Genomic DNA, 12,500 nt, shown 5'->3' on the forward strand with positions numbered 1-12,500 from the left:
TTTCCTCTTTAGTTAGAATTTCCTCTTTTGGAAAGAATGAACTAAGATTTGGAAAAGAGCCCGTGGAGCTTAGATTTGATGCGAGGTTGGCTAGTGGTGTTCCCATAAACTTGTAAGAATCAAGAAACCTTATACGAGTTATAGGTTTTGTGAATATCATTTTTGTAAATGAAATATACTTTTGACTTGTGTTTGTTATGGCAGAAATATTCCCTGGTGTTTTTGAAAGTTCATTTATAAATAGATGTGTGTCATAGTTGGCGCTGTTGTGAAGAAAGACTGGAATAAAAGAAGGTAATTTATAATTAAGATTACAACAGGAATGAGCGGGACCTCTATATTTACCAGTAAGATGACAATGATCCCTAACTTTAGACTCCTCAATTTCCTCCTCACAAATATGACAGATATTGTTCTTTCTAAATTCTAATTTTTCTTCTATGGTTAATTTCATCGGTTCATTTGTTTCTTTCATTAATTTACTTAGTCTTATACAATCCTTTTCTAATCGTTTTACAAACTCTTGTGAAGCATTTTTTTCCACTATACTGTTCAAGTTTATTATACTTTTCTCCAACAGATGATTTGATATAATAACAGAAACCACAAGGAATATGTTTTTGATATTTATTTGTATATGGTTCTTTTGGATTAGGAGAAGCAGTATTTATCTTTTTAAGGATACATTCAAAATCAGCGTATATCACAAATGGGTGCATGATAGATTTATTATAATCTTCAAAAGAAATCTTTTCACCAGGTTTAGGCATTGTAATTACAGCTGATTTATGATTACTACAATATTTTGAATGTTGTTCTAATCGTTCTTTTGTATGAAATGAATTAAGACATCGCTTACAAGGATATATTTTGTTTGCTGTTCTGAATACCTGAGAAGAGATTAATCTTGATAAATTATTGATGTATGTGTAATGTGAATTATTTCCAACACTAAAATATAAAAGATCAATGTGTGTTTCTTCATTTTTATAGTTGTTTGAAATTTTTAATATTTGAACTTTGTTTGTATCCGTTAATCCATATACATTAATAGAAAGATTATTCTTTTTCTCAAATTTAGGAATATCTGTTAGTGGCATTGGGAAATTAAAATCTTTAATGTCCAAGGTATTCTCATATTTCATATATTGTTTTACTCTTTCTGAATTACATTTTGGTGGATGTAAGTGAGCAAGAACAGACCAGAGAAAACATTTATTATCATTATTCTTAATATTAACAACTGCCTTCTTTCGTTTTATTTCTTTTGGTAATTCAATATAAGAAGAAGCTTTAAGAGGGTTTGATTTTAGAATGTGTACATCTAAAAAGATGATTTTTTAATATTGAATCCACTTCCTACCACTGTATTATCAACATCCTCCTCTTGTCTTGATAGTTCTTCATAAACCCCACTATTCAAAAAATCTTGAAATGATGTTATAAAATGAAGATCTGTCCTCATATAAGGAGTTTGTTCTTCATCTTGTCTTTTCATATTCATTTTCACTCCCATATAAAACTTTAAAGTTTTCATTTCTTTTAATGTTTTTTTAATAAATTTTTCAACATCAGGTTTCACTATTTCAATTGATTCAATTATTGATGATGGACCGGGTTCTCCAAATTGAAAAATCCTTATTTTTATATGCCCTTTAAATGCCCCATCAGTGTTTTCAATATAATAGTCTCCCTTTACTTTAAACTCATTTTTCTTGTGTTTTTGTGATTGAAGATGCCTATTATAACTACTCTTCAAAACATCCTTTGAGCAGGTATCACAATGTTTTCTTTCCAACTCAAGAGGGGATATTTTGTGAAATAGATTAAATGTGTGTTTGTTGGTTCGGAGGTGTTTTCTATAATGTTTATATTCGTGATTACAAACATCGCAGTATGTTGTATTCACCATATTTATATAATAAAACTTTGCTTAAACTAAAAATTTCTTGATGAAAATTTCGTTTATTTTACAGGTGAATCTGTGCTTAAACTAAAATTTTCTTGATGAAAATTTCGTTTATTTTACAGGTGAATCTGTGCTTAAACTAAAATTTTCTTGGTGAAAATTTCGTTTATTTTACAGGTGAATCTGTGCTTAAACTAAAATTTTCTTGATGAAAATTTCGTTTATTTTACAGGTGAATCTGTGCTTAAACTAAAATTTTCTTGATGAAAATTTCGTTTATTTTACAGGTGAATCTGTGCTTAAAACCATTTTATCCTCCAACTTTTTCACTTAATAAATACAATGTTTCAAGACACAAAAGACAAGTTTCAATCAATCTCTTCATTTGTTAAAGATGCTGAGAAATATGTCAAGGATGTAAAATTGAACAAAGATAAATATAACAACTATTGGATAAAAACAATTATGGTGGATATGATGAGTTCTTCAATTTACTTCAGTGGAAGGGCTTTTAGTATACCTGGAAGAACATCAATTAAGGTATCTCTAACAAAAGTTTCTCCTCTCCTTCTGGCAATATATTCAAAACTAGAAAAAGCAATGAAACAAGAAAAGGTATCAAAAAATAAAAACCTTATGGATGAAGCTTTAGAAAGAAAAGATAAGACCATCTGTAATATGCAAGGAGAAATTTGTATTTTTTTCAACAACCCTAAAGATATAAATCCTGATGAAATAAAGGATGTTAATATATCAGGTGAAATGACATTTCGTTCAATTGTAGTTAAGGATCATTTTAAAATTACCTTTAATATAAAAAATGTAGCAGTTGAATCTGTTAATGAAAAAATGTATATCGATATCGATGGTAATGTTTTTTCTACTAATTAAATGAGCCAATATTCAACTGAAGATTTTGAAGATTATGAGAGTGATTATGATACCGAGAGTTTGCATTCAAACGATAGTTATGACACCGAGAGTTTGTGTTCAAATGATAGTTATGAAAGTATAGATGATTCTGAAAGTATCGAAGATGATATCGAAGATGAATTTCAGTTTAAGTAAAGTTTTACTTTATAAATATGAATAGTTTACTCGATTTTGAGCCTCTTGAATTCCATGATTCTCCATATGACAAATTTGAGAATTGTCCTGCGTGTGAAAGAGCGGGATTAAACACAGAGTCAAAAGCCTATAAACAATGTATATTCTGTGATTATCTTCTAATTAATGATAATCAAAAATATAAAAAGGAAAATAATTCTTTTAGATTTACACCAAAAATGAATTACTTTACAAGATTGATTCGAGAAATGAATGTAAAGAACGAGGGTGAGAACACACCTTTCCTTACAAGGGAAGAAACTGAACGTATTAGAGAAATGTTCAAAGGATTGTTGTTATATCTTATTCATGGATGTGATTTTCAGGGAAATATCAACACAAGATATTGCATAAATAAAATAATGGATTATCTTGAAATTAAACCTGAACTTAGGATAAAATATAGAATTTCGAAAAAAGCCAAGAATAAATTAAATAACCTGTTTTCCAAATATATAAATGAATGATTTTTTACCTATTTGGGAAAATAAGATAAAATTTGACAACCATAAAAATCTCCCAAATTCATTAAGATGCCTCATAGTTGGTTCAAGTGGATGTGGAAAAACCTGCTTACTTTTAAAGATGCTCCTCACTCCCAACTTTTTAGATTATGATAATTTAATAATTTTCACAAAGTCGAGTTTTCAACCAGAGTATCAACTACTCTCACAAGGTTTTAATGCTGGTCTTCAAAAAGAAGATATAATCGGTTTATTTAAACTTCAAAAAACCTAAATGATTTTAACATTGAAGATATAATACAACTATTTTGTGATACACAGAGATGTAAAAAGAAATCAAAACCGATAACTTGTATTCTGAGTGATAATACGGATGATATACCGTCTCCCCAAGATTTGGATAAATCCAAAAAGAACCTCGTTATCTTTGATGATTGTGTTAATGAGAGAAACCAAACGGTAATGGACAGCTACTACACAAGAGGGAGACATTCTTCTTGTAATTGTATTTATCTTAGTCAATCGTACTTTCAGCTTCCTCGTCGTTCCATCAGAAACAATGCTAATACTTTTATTTTATTCAAGTTAAATTCAATAGATATAAACAATTTTTGGAGAGACAATTGTTCTACATTATGTAGTAAAAAGGAATTTGGGGATTACATGAAACACACGACTGAAAAATATAAATATATTGTTGTGAAACAAGATGAGATATTAAATGATATTTTTCAATAAATAAATGGATGCAAAAGAAAGAGCAAGAAGATTTAGGGAACATCAAGAGTTGGTTTCAAAAGTTGTAAAACAGCAGGAAGACATAAAGAAGAAACGCAGACAGAAACTAACGGGCGAAGAAGCATTTGAAAGAAAACAAGAGAAATTTTTTAAACCACTTTTAAAAACTTCCCAAGGAAAAATGAAAGATGTTTCCACATTTCCCACGGTAGAATATACTCCTAAAAAACTTCAAATGTTAAAAGATTTCAGTCAAATGACGGAGGAAGAATTAGAGCATTTAGGAGAATTAGAATATGATGATGAAGGTTTATTTCAACAACTGGAAGAGATTAATCGACCCCCTGATTATATTGTGAATGCTCTTCAAAACAATGAATATTCAGCGGATTCAAAAACCAAAGCAGGACTCATTCCAACAGAACAATCAGCAATATTTCATCTTGTTCAAGAAAAGGTATTGATATTTAATGATGAATTAAGGTTCTTGGGTTCTGCTCAACCCCCTGTTAAACTAACTCCAAGATTAATGTTTCTTCTCACAAAAGATGGAAGACAAGGTTCAACTGTGAGGGATGAATCAAAGTATATTGATAAACCATTGGATATGGAAAATAATGATGATAGAGTATATATTGATCTGCTGAACACTCTAAATTATAAGGTTATTCTTTCTGGTAAAAGTAGGAAGAATGAGAAGGAGAAACACATTATTCAGGCTTTAAGTATCCTTGGTTCAGGTGTTAGTTTTCTTCCAAATGACCCATCGCAATTAGTTAATAGACTGTTATTGTTGTTAGGCAGTAAGAAGGCTGGAAATAACAATTGTTTTAATGAAGCATCAGCCATTTTAGACCAGTTGATGAACATGAAAATAATTAATAAATATCAATATAAAGACATTTTATCTCATATTAAATAAGATGAGAAGCACAATCCTTAGTTTCAATTTCACAACAAGCGACCACACATCTTCATTCCCATACCCACTACAACTTGACACAACAAAAGAATATGAGGCATCTTTATTGTCCATGGAAACTTATAATACCTTATTTAATATAACCGAGAAAAATGACAAGTTTAGTTATAATCCAGGAAGTGGATACAAAACGATAACAGTCTCACCCGGAGCATATGAGATTTCTCAAATATCTTCCGAAATTGCTCGTCTTATGAAAGAACAGGGTGATGAACCAAAAAATATTGTTATAAACATTCAAAAACATACTTCAAAATCAACGATTAAAGTTAAAAATAACTACAAGGTTGATTTCACAATTGATAATTCATTTAGAGAGTTATTGGGTTTCTCCTCAAAAAAGATTGAAACTAATGGGACGTTTTACAGTGATAATGTCATTCAAATATCCTCAGGAATAAATTCGGTGTTAATTCACTGTGATTTGATTGATGGTGCTTATAATGATGGGAAAAAACAAATACAATATTTTCATTCAGCGCATACTCAACCCCAATTGGTTATAAATTCAATATGGAACCCAAAAATTTGGTTTATCTACCTGTGTCAGGAAAAACCATACACAGAGTAAATTTTAGGATAACCGACCAAGATAATCGTGTGATTTCTTTTAATGGAGAAGTTATATCCATCAGAATTCACCTACGTGAAGTTTTCCAATAAATAAATACGATGGTTATTTTGAGGAAACACGAGTTGGGAAAATATAAAATAATTACAGGGGATGGGATGTTCCTTTCCCCATACTACAAGGGTGAAGGTATGTATCTTGGTAGAGGATACTATAAACCTAAGAGACAAAGGGGTGTTGGACATCAATTTAGAGGAGATGGGATAATTGATACTCTCATGGGTATTGGTTCAACTATTCTTAAACATAAAGATCTAATTGGTTCAACTGCTTCTGCTGTGGGAAATGTAGCAGGTGCCGTAAAGAGTATAAAAGATGCTCAGAAGGAATCTCATAAATTACAAGCAATAAAAGAAATTAAGAAAGGCAAAACTCAGTTGTCCCCCCAAGAACGACAGAAAATAATTCAAATACTTGGATCAGGGTTTCAAAAGTTTTAACATCTTTTTTTTCCTAAATAAATACAAGTATGGAAGCAATTGATAGTATCTATGATTTGGATGATACTATTATTATCTCAAACTCCACTAAAAAAGAAGATTACTTCAAGGTAAATGCAATAACTGGAACAGACTGGAATACGAATGGTACAAAAAGTTTTGAAATAAATAATCAACAAACCTATTTGAATCTCTCCGAAAGTTTCTTGTTGTGTAAATTTAAATTCACTAAGGCTGGGAATAACACAAACGCTACACTTGTAAATGATTTCTTCTGGAAAATGTTTGATAGTGTGCGTTTGTATATTGGAACACAAGAAGTTGAAGCGGTTGATTATGTCTCTGCTGTATCTGAAATGATAAAATTTACACTCTATACATTCAGTGATAGAATGGGAAAGGGGTCTGTCGAAGGTTTTATTCCTGATATGTCAACGGGAACAAACACAGACCCTGGGTATACTCAAAGGAAAGGAATGTATAATGATGATACAAAAGCAGAAAATAGTTTTACTGTGGCAGTTCCTCTTAAAGGTATATTTGGATTTTGTGATCATGATAAAGTTCTGTATGGCCTTAAAATTAGATTTCAACTACAAAGGAATGATAATGAAAATCGATTGCTTTTTGGTGTTGGTAGTGCTTTTGGTGATCAGAATAAATTTGTAATTGAGGAAATGAGTTGGTATATCAGTGAATATACTCCTAATCTTAAAACAGAAGAGATGTTGAATCGAAGACTTAACTCAAAGAAACCACTCAGTGTATCATACCTCAAAAGAAGATGTCAACACGTTAAACTCAATCAAACAACTTACACGTGGAATTTGGGTGTTCTGGAAGGAAAGCCACGATATCTGTGGATCATTTTTAAAAAGCCAGATGGTGATACTGCGACTGATAAGAATAATGCATTGAGTGATAATGCTAAGGTGAAACAACTTCGCGTTTCTCTAGATGGAACATTTTACCCACGAGATAGATTGGAAATTAATTGGGAAAAAATGATTTTGCTGAAGCATACAAGTCTTACCAAAAGGTGTGTGAAAGTAATGGAAATAAAGAACCTATTTTGGATATGACAGCATTTAAAAGTTTGTATACAATCTATGCGTTTGACCTGAGCGCTCAAAAGGAAACTATAAAGTCTAATCGAGTGGATACTTCCCTATACATTGAAAGAGGAGAGAGTGAAGAAGTTGATACATATTGTTTGCTTTTGGAAGAAACAGAATTGCAGATTAATACAGATAATGGTGTGATGATTAGTCTCACATAATTTTTTGTTAAATAAATGAGTGGCAAAGTACCAACTGGGGTATATGTTAATCAAATCAATCTTCATAAACTATCATCTTGTGTTCAAAATCAAAAGCCTTGTACGATTAACGTTAATACAATTCAGAGAAAAGGAGCAGTAAGAATTGATGTTTTTCTCACAAGAGAACAGGTTAAAATCTTGAATGACACTGGCTCACTTAAAATTAAAATGACAAAACCAATGTTGAAAAAATATTCAATAAGAGAGACGAGTGGAGGATTTCTCCCATTTCTAATTCCTTTATTTGCTGGTTTAAGTGCGGTTGGAGCATTGACGGGTGGTATTTCAACAGCGGTGAAAACTGCCAACGAAAGGAAGGCTCAACTCCAGGCTCAAAAAGAATTGGAAAGACATAACAAAGAGTTGGAGAAACAAATTAGTGGAAGTGGTGTAATTGTAGATTTTGCTGAAAAACTTGAAGGTCTGCCTGATAAAGCGAGATTGTTAGTTGGAGATATGCTTTCTTCTATAGCACAAGCAGGTGTAAAATTAACGAAAAGAGGTAATGGATTATATCTTTCTAATAAATAAATGAGCATTGATGAGTGGTTGAAAAAATTTGGAAAGAATACAACATCAAATTTACAACTTGTCAAATATTGTAAGAAATTAAAAATTCATAATGTGGTTATTTGTATGAGAGATGAATTAACAAATGTGCCGAAACATACAAAGAATATTATTATGAACTTAGAAGATAATAATGGGAACGGTTCTCATTGGGTTTGTATTTTTAATAGTCAAGACAAATATTATTTTGATAGTTTTGGTCTTCCACCACCTGTTGAAGTCATAAAATTCTTACAGAATGGTGTTTATCAAACATTTCAAGTCCAAGAATTAAATTCCAAGTGTTGTGGCCAATTATGCCTATATGTGTTATTTCAACTCAACAAAAATAAAAAATTTTATGATATTATTTTTAATCTAATATAAATGACTTATGTTGGTAAAGATGGTTCTATCTTTGGTTTATCTCAAGAACTGGATATTGATTTCTCAAATTATTACACAAAGGCACAGGCTGAACGACATAAATATAATATAACCAAAAATATTAACATGAAAAATGCTTATAAATTAAAAAATTATCCAAGCCCGACTGACGCGAATGACTTGGTGAGATTAAGCGATTTATCACAATATATATCCTTAAATAAAACGGCTGTGTATTCCAAAGATACAGAAGTGTTGATATTATCTCCAGGTCATACAGAATTCACAGTTCGAATTAAAATAAATTTTTATAAAGAAGGGCGTATCGTTTGTATGAGAATAGAACAATGGGGATATGATATGAATGATTTAGGGTATAATTGGTCATTTAAAATTAACCTCGAAGACCTGGAACAATTAAATCAGTCTCGTAAGGAAGAATATTATCCACTTGGTATCGAGAATGAGTTTTGTGGGGCTACGATTAGTAAACAACAAATAAAAGAATTTAATAAGGGTAAATATAATAATGGTTTTGCCCTTGTTTATCTCATGAAAACAGAAAAAACAGGATTATATATAATAAGTAAGGAAATACAAAATGATTTAACTATGGGAAGATGGGGAGGTGTTTCGTGCCATAATATTGTTCTAACATATATTTCTAATACATAAATGACAGCAAGAAGGCTTCAAGAAAATTATCATTTCTGTGTCCAAGCATACCTTCAAGAAAAGGGTATTCGGTATTTTAATAAATATGTTCTACAACATAAGAATGAGGTATTTTCAATAAAAGATTGGCATTATGCTGATGTTGATAAACCGACAACTTTAGATTTAATTAGAATGTTAAATAATGAAAAAATTATAAAGTTAAGAAAAGGTAAGGCTCTTTTAGAAATTCAAAAGAAATTTTATTGGTTTCCTGTTGTAAAAAATTATTTTGGATACAGGAATAACAAGAAATCCTGATGAATATATGTATAATATTCTATGGGGTGTAAGCGATTCAAGGATAGTAAGGGATGAGGAAGGAGTTGAAGAAGAGAGGGAAGAGGAGGAAAAGGAGAAGAGGGAGAAGAAAGAGAAGGAGGAAAAAGAGAAGAGAGAGAAGGAGGAGAGGGAGAAGAGAGAGAGGGAGGAAAGAGAGAAGAGAGAGAGGGAGGAGAGAGAGAAGAGAGAGAGGGAGGAGAGGGAGAAGAAAGAGAAGGAGAGGGAGGAGAGGGAGAAGAAAGAGAAGGAGGAGAGGGAGGAAAGAGCGAGACAAAATAAATATCAAAATATGGAAACCAGTGAGATTAAAAAAAGATTAGGGGTATTACAGAAAATAACTCAACCCACCGAGGAGGAAAACAAAGAATTGATAAGTCTATTTACAATACTTTCGACAAGACTATTGACATCGAGAAGACAGGTATTTTAATTCAAGTTTTTCATTTTTATTTTTTTTCTTAAATAAATGGGGGAGAGAGTGAAGGCATTTCTAAGGATTCTTTATGTTTTAAAAATCAAGATTCAAATGTGCATGTTGGAAACTAAAAAGGTTTTTGCACTCTGCAGGAATTTTTCTCATAAATAAATGAGTTATTGTCTCAAATGTAAAAAGAAAACTAATACTAAAAATATTTCATATATTAAAAGTAAAAATAACAGGGTTATACAAAAAGGTATATGTTCGGTGTGTGGTTCAAAAAAAAATCAATTTATCTCCCAACACAAACTAGGAGGAGATATCCAAAAGTTTTTATCAGGAAGTAAATTTACAACTACTGGAATACCAGGGGAATTACATCTTCCAGGGTATTCTTTCTGTGGCCCAGGCACAAACTTGGATAAAAGATTAGATGAGGCAGACAATCCTAAATCCTGGAGTCGGCCTATCAATAGAGTTGATGAAGTGTGCATGAGACACGATATTGATTATGGGAATACCACAACGTTGGAAGAAAAGCATGAAGCCGATAGAGAAATGTTGTATAATTTGTCTCTGATACAAAATCCAACCTTGAGAGAAAAAGTTGATCGGTTCATTGTGAAGAAGATGATCAGTGCTAAATTGAAACTTGGACTTGGAAATTCAAAAAACTTATAGGCTCTAATGATGCCATTAAGACTGAAGAGCAATTAGCTGATGAATTACATAAACCAATATTCACAAAGTTTCAGAGAAGGAAAGTTTATTCCAAGGAAGTAGATTATATCTGGTCTGCTGATTTGATTGAACTCAATAATGATAAGGGGTACAAGTATGCTTTAACCGTTATTGATTTGAGGAGTAGATATGCGTGGGTTGTACCATTAAAAAACAAAACAGGTAATACTCTTATGTTAGCCTTCCAACAGATATTTAATAAAAGTAAGAGAAAACCTAAAAAATTGTGGACTGATGAGGGTAGGGAGTTTTATAACAAGACATTTATGAATTTTCTAAAAAATAACAGTATTACATTATACAGTACCTTTAATGAAGGGAAGGCAGTTGTTGTTGAACGTTTTAATCGTACCTTAAAAGAGAGACTATATAAAAAATTCACACAACTCGGTTCACAACAATGGTCATCTTTTATTCAAGATATTGTGGATAAGTACAATGACACGATTCACACGTCAACAAATATGAAGCCATCAGAAACATTTACAAAATTAAAATATGAAAAAGAGATTAATGTCAGAAAACCTAAGTTCAAAGTTGGTGATATCGTAAGAATATATAGGTGGAAATCTCATTTTGAAAAAGGTTATACGAAAAGATGGACCAACGAGCTTTTTAAAATTGTTGATGTAATAGATACGGTTCCTTGGACTTATAAGATATATGATTTGGAAGGGGAAGAGATTTTAGGTTCATTTTATTCACAGGAATTACAAAAGACAAAGATAAATTGAAATTTTTTGACTCCGCCCCTTTTTGGCTCCACCCACACAAGCCCCCGCCCACACAAGCCCCGCCCACACAAACCCCACACAAACCCCACCACACACCCCCCCCCCCACAAGCTCCAATAAATTGAAATTTTTGACTCCGCCCCTTTTTGACTCCGCCCACACACGCCCCTCCCACCGAAGCCCCGCCCACACAAACCCCACACAAACCCCACACAAGCTCCACACAACCTCCACACAAAAACTCCACACAAGCTCCACACACACAAACCCCACACAAGCTCCACCCATATTCATCATATTCACATAATTAGTGATTAGTTAATTAGTTCCCCACACACACAACGTGTTTATTTAATTAAAAAATTATCCACCCATCCACACAAGCTCCACTCATCCACCCATCCCCCCATCTCTCCACCCATCCATTTATCCACATAAGCCTCATCCACATTCACCCCTCCCACACAAGCTCCACCCACATAAACCCCTGCCCATATAAACCCTGCCCACATAAAACCCTCCCACATAAGCCCTGCCTACACAAGCTCCACACAAAAACTCCACACACATAAACCCCTCCCACACAAGCTCCACCCACATAAACCCCCGCCCACCCAAGCCCCACCCACACAAGCCTCACCCTCCCACACACACCCCGCCCACACAAGCCCCTCCCACACACACCCCACCCACACAAGCCCCGCCCACACAAGCCCCACCCCCCCCTCATCCCCCTGTGCGCCCCCACCTTTGACCCACCACCTCCCTCATCCCACCCCCACCCTTCCCCACACACACACATGGGGAGGGGAGGGATGGGATGAGGGGGTGATGGGTCATTGGGGAGCGCACCTACCCCCCCCTCAACCCCCCCCCCCCCCCCCCCCCCCCCCGCCCCTTTACATCTCTTTTATTCTTTTCTTGTAATTCAGAATCAAGTAATTGTAAACAAAACAAATATAATTTATTAATATTGAAAATATTAAATATTCATTTGCGAGAATGTACAATCTTTCCCAGCAATCTTCTTCAGATGCCTTGTGATTTCGAAACTCAGACACCATATTCTGTTTTGAAACAAAA

General features: G+C 33.1%; 1 protein-coding gene and 1 long non-coding RNA gene across 3 annotated transcripts in view; one reads left to right on the forward strand and one right to left on the reverse strand.

Moving 5' to 3' along the window:
• The window catches only part of LOC147020748 (BDNF/NT-3 growth factors receptor-like), a 576,920-nt gene that overhangs the window by 184,876 nt on the left and 379,544 nt on the right, over positions 1 to 12,500 (forward strand). The window lies entirely within an intron of this gene.
• LOC147020750 (uncharacterized) overlaps positions 12,316 to 12,500 on the reverse strand; it is a 2,338-nt gene continuing 2,153 nt past the window's right edge. Inside the window, exon 3 of the long non-coding RNA XR_015061948.1 lies at positions 12,316 to 12,484. This is a non-coding gene — a long non-coding RNA (uncharacterized LOC147020750). The remainder of the gene's footprint in view (positions 12,485 to 12,500) is intronic.

The sequence above is a fragment of the Eptatretus burgeri genome, chromosome 9 (assembly GCF_056783735.1).
Source record: "Eptatretus burgeri isolate ZD-2024b chromosome 9, Ebu_testis_v1, whole genome shotgun sequence".
Lineage (NCBI taxonomy): Eukaryota > Metazoa > Chordata > Myxini > Myxiniformes > Myxinidae > Eptatretus > Eptatretus burgeri.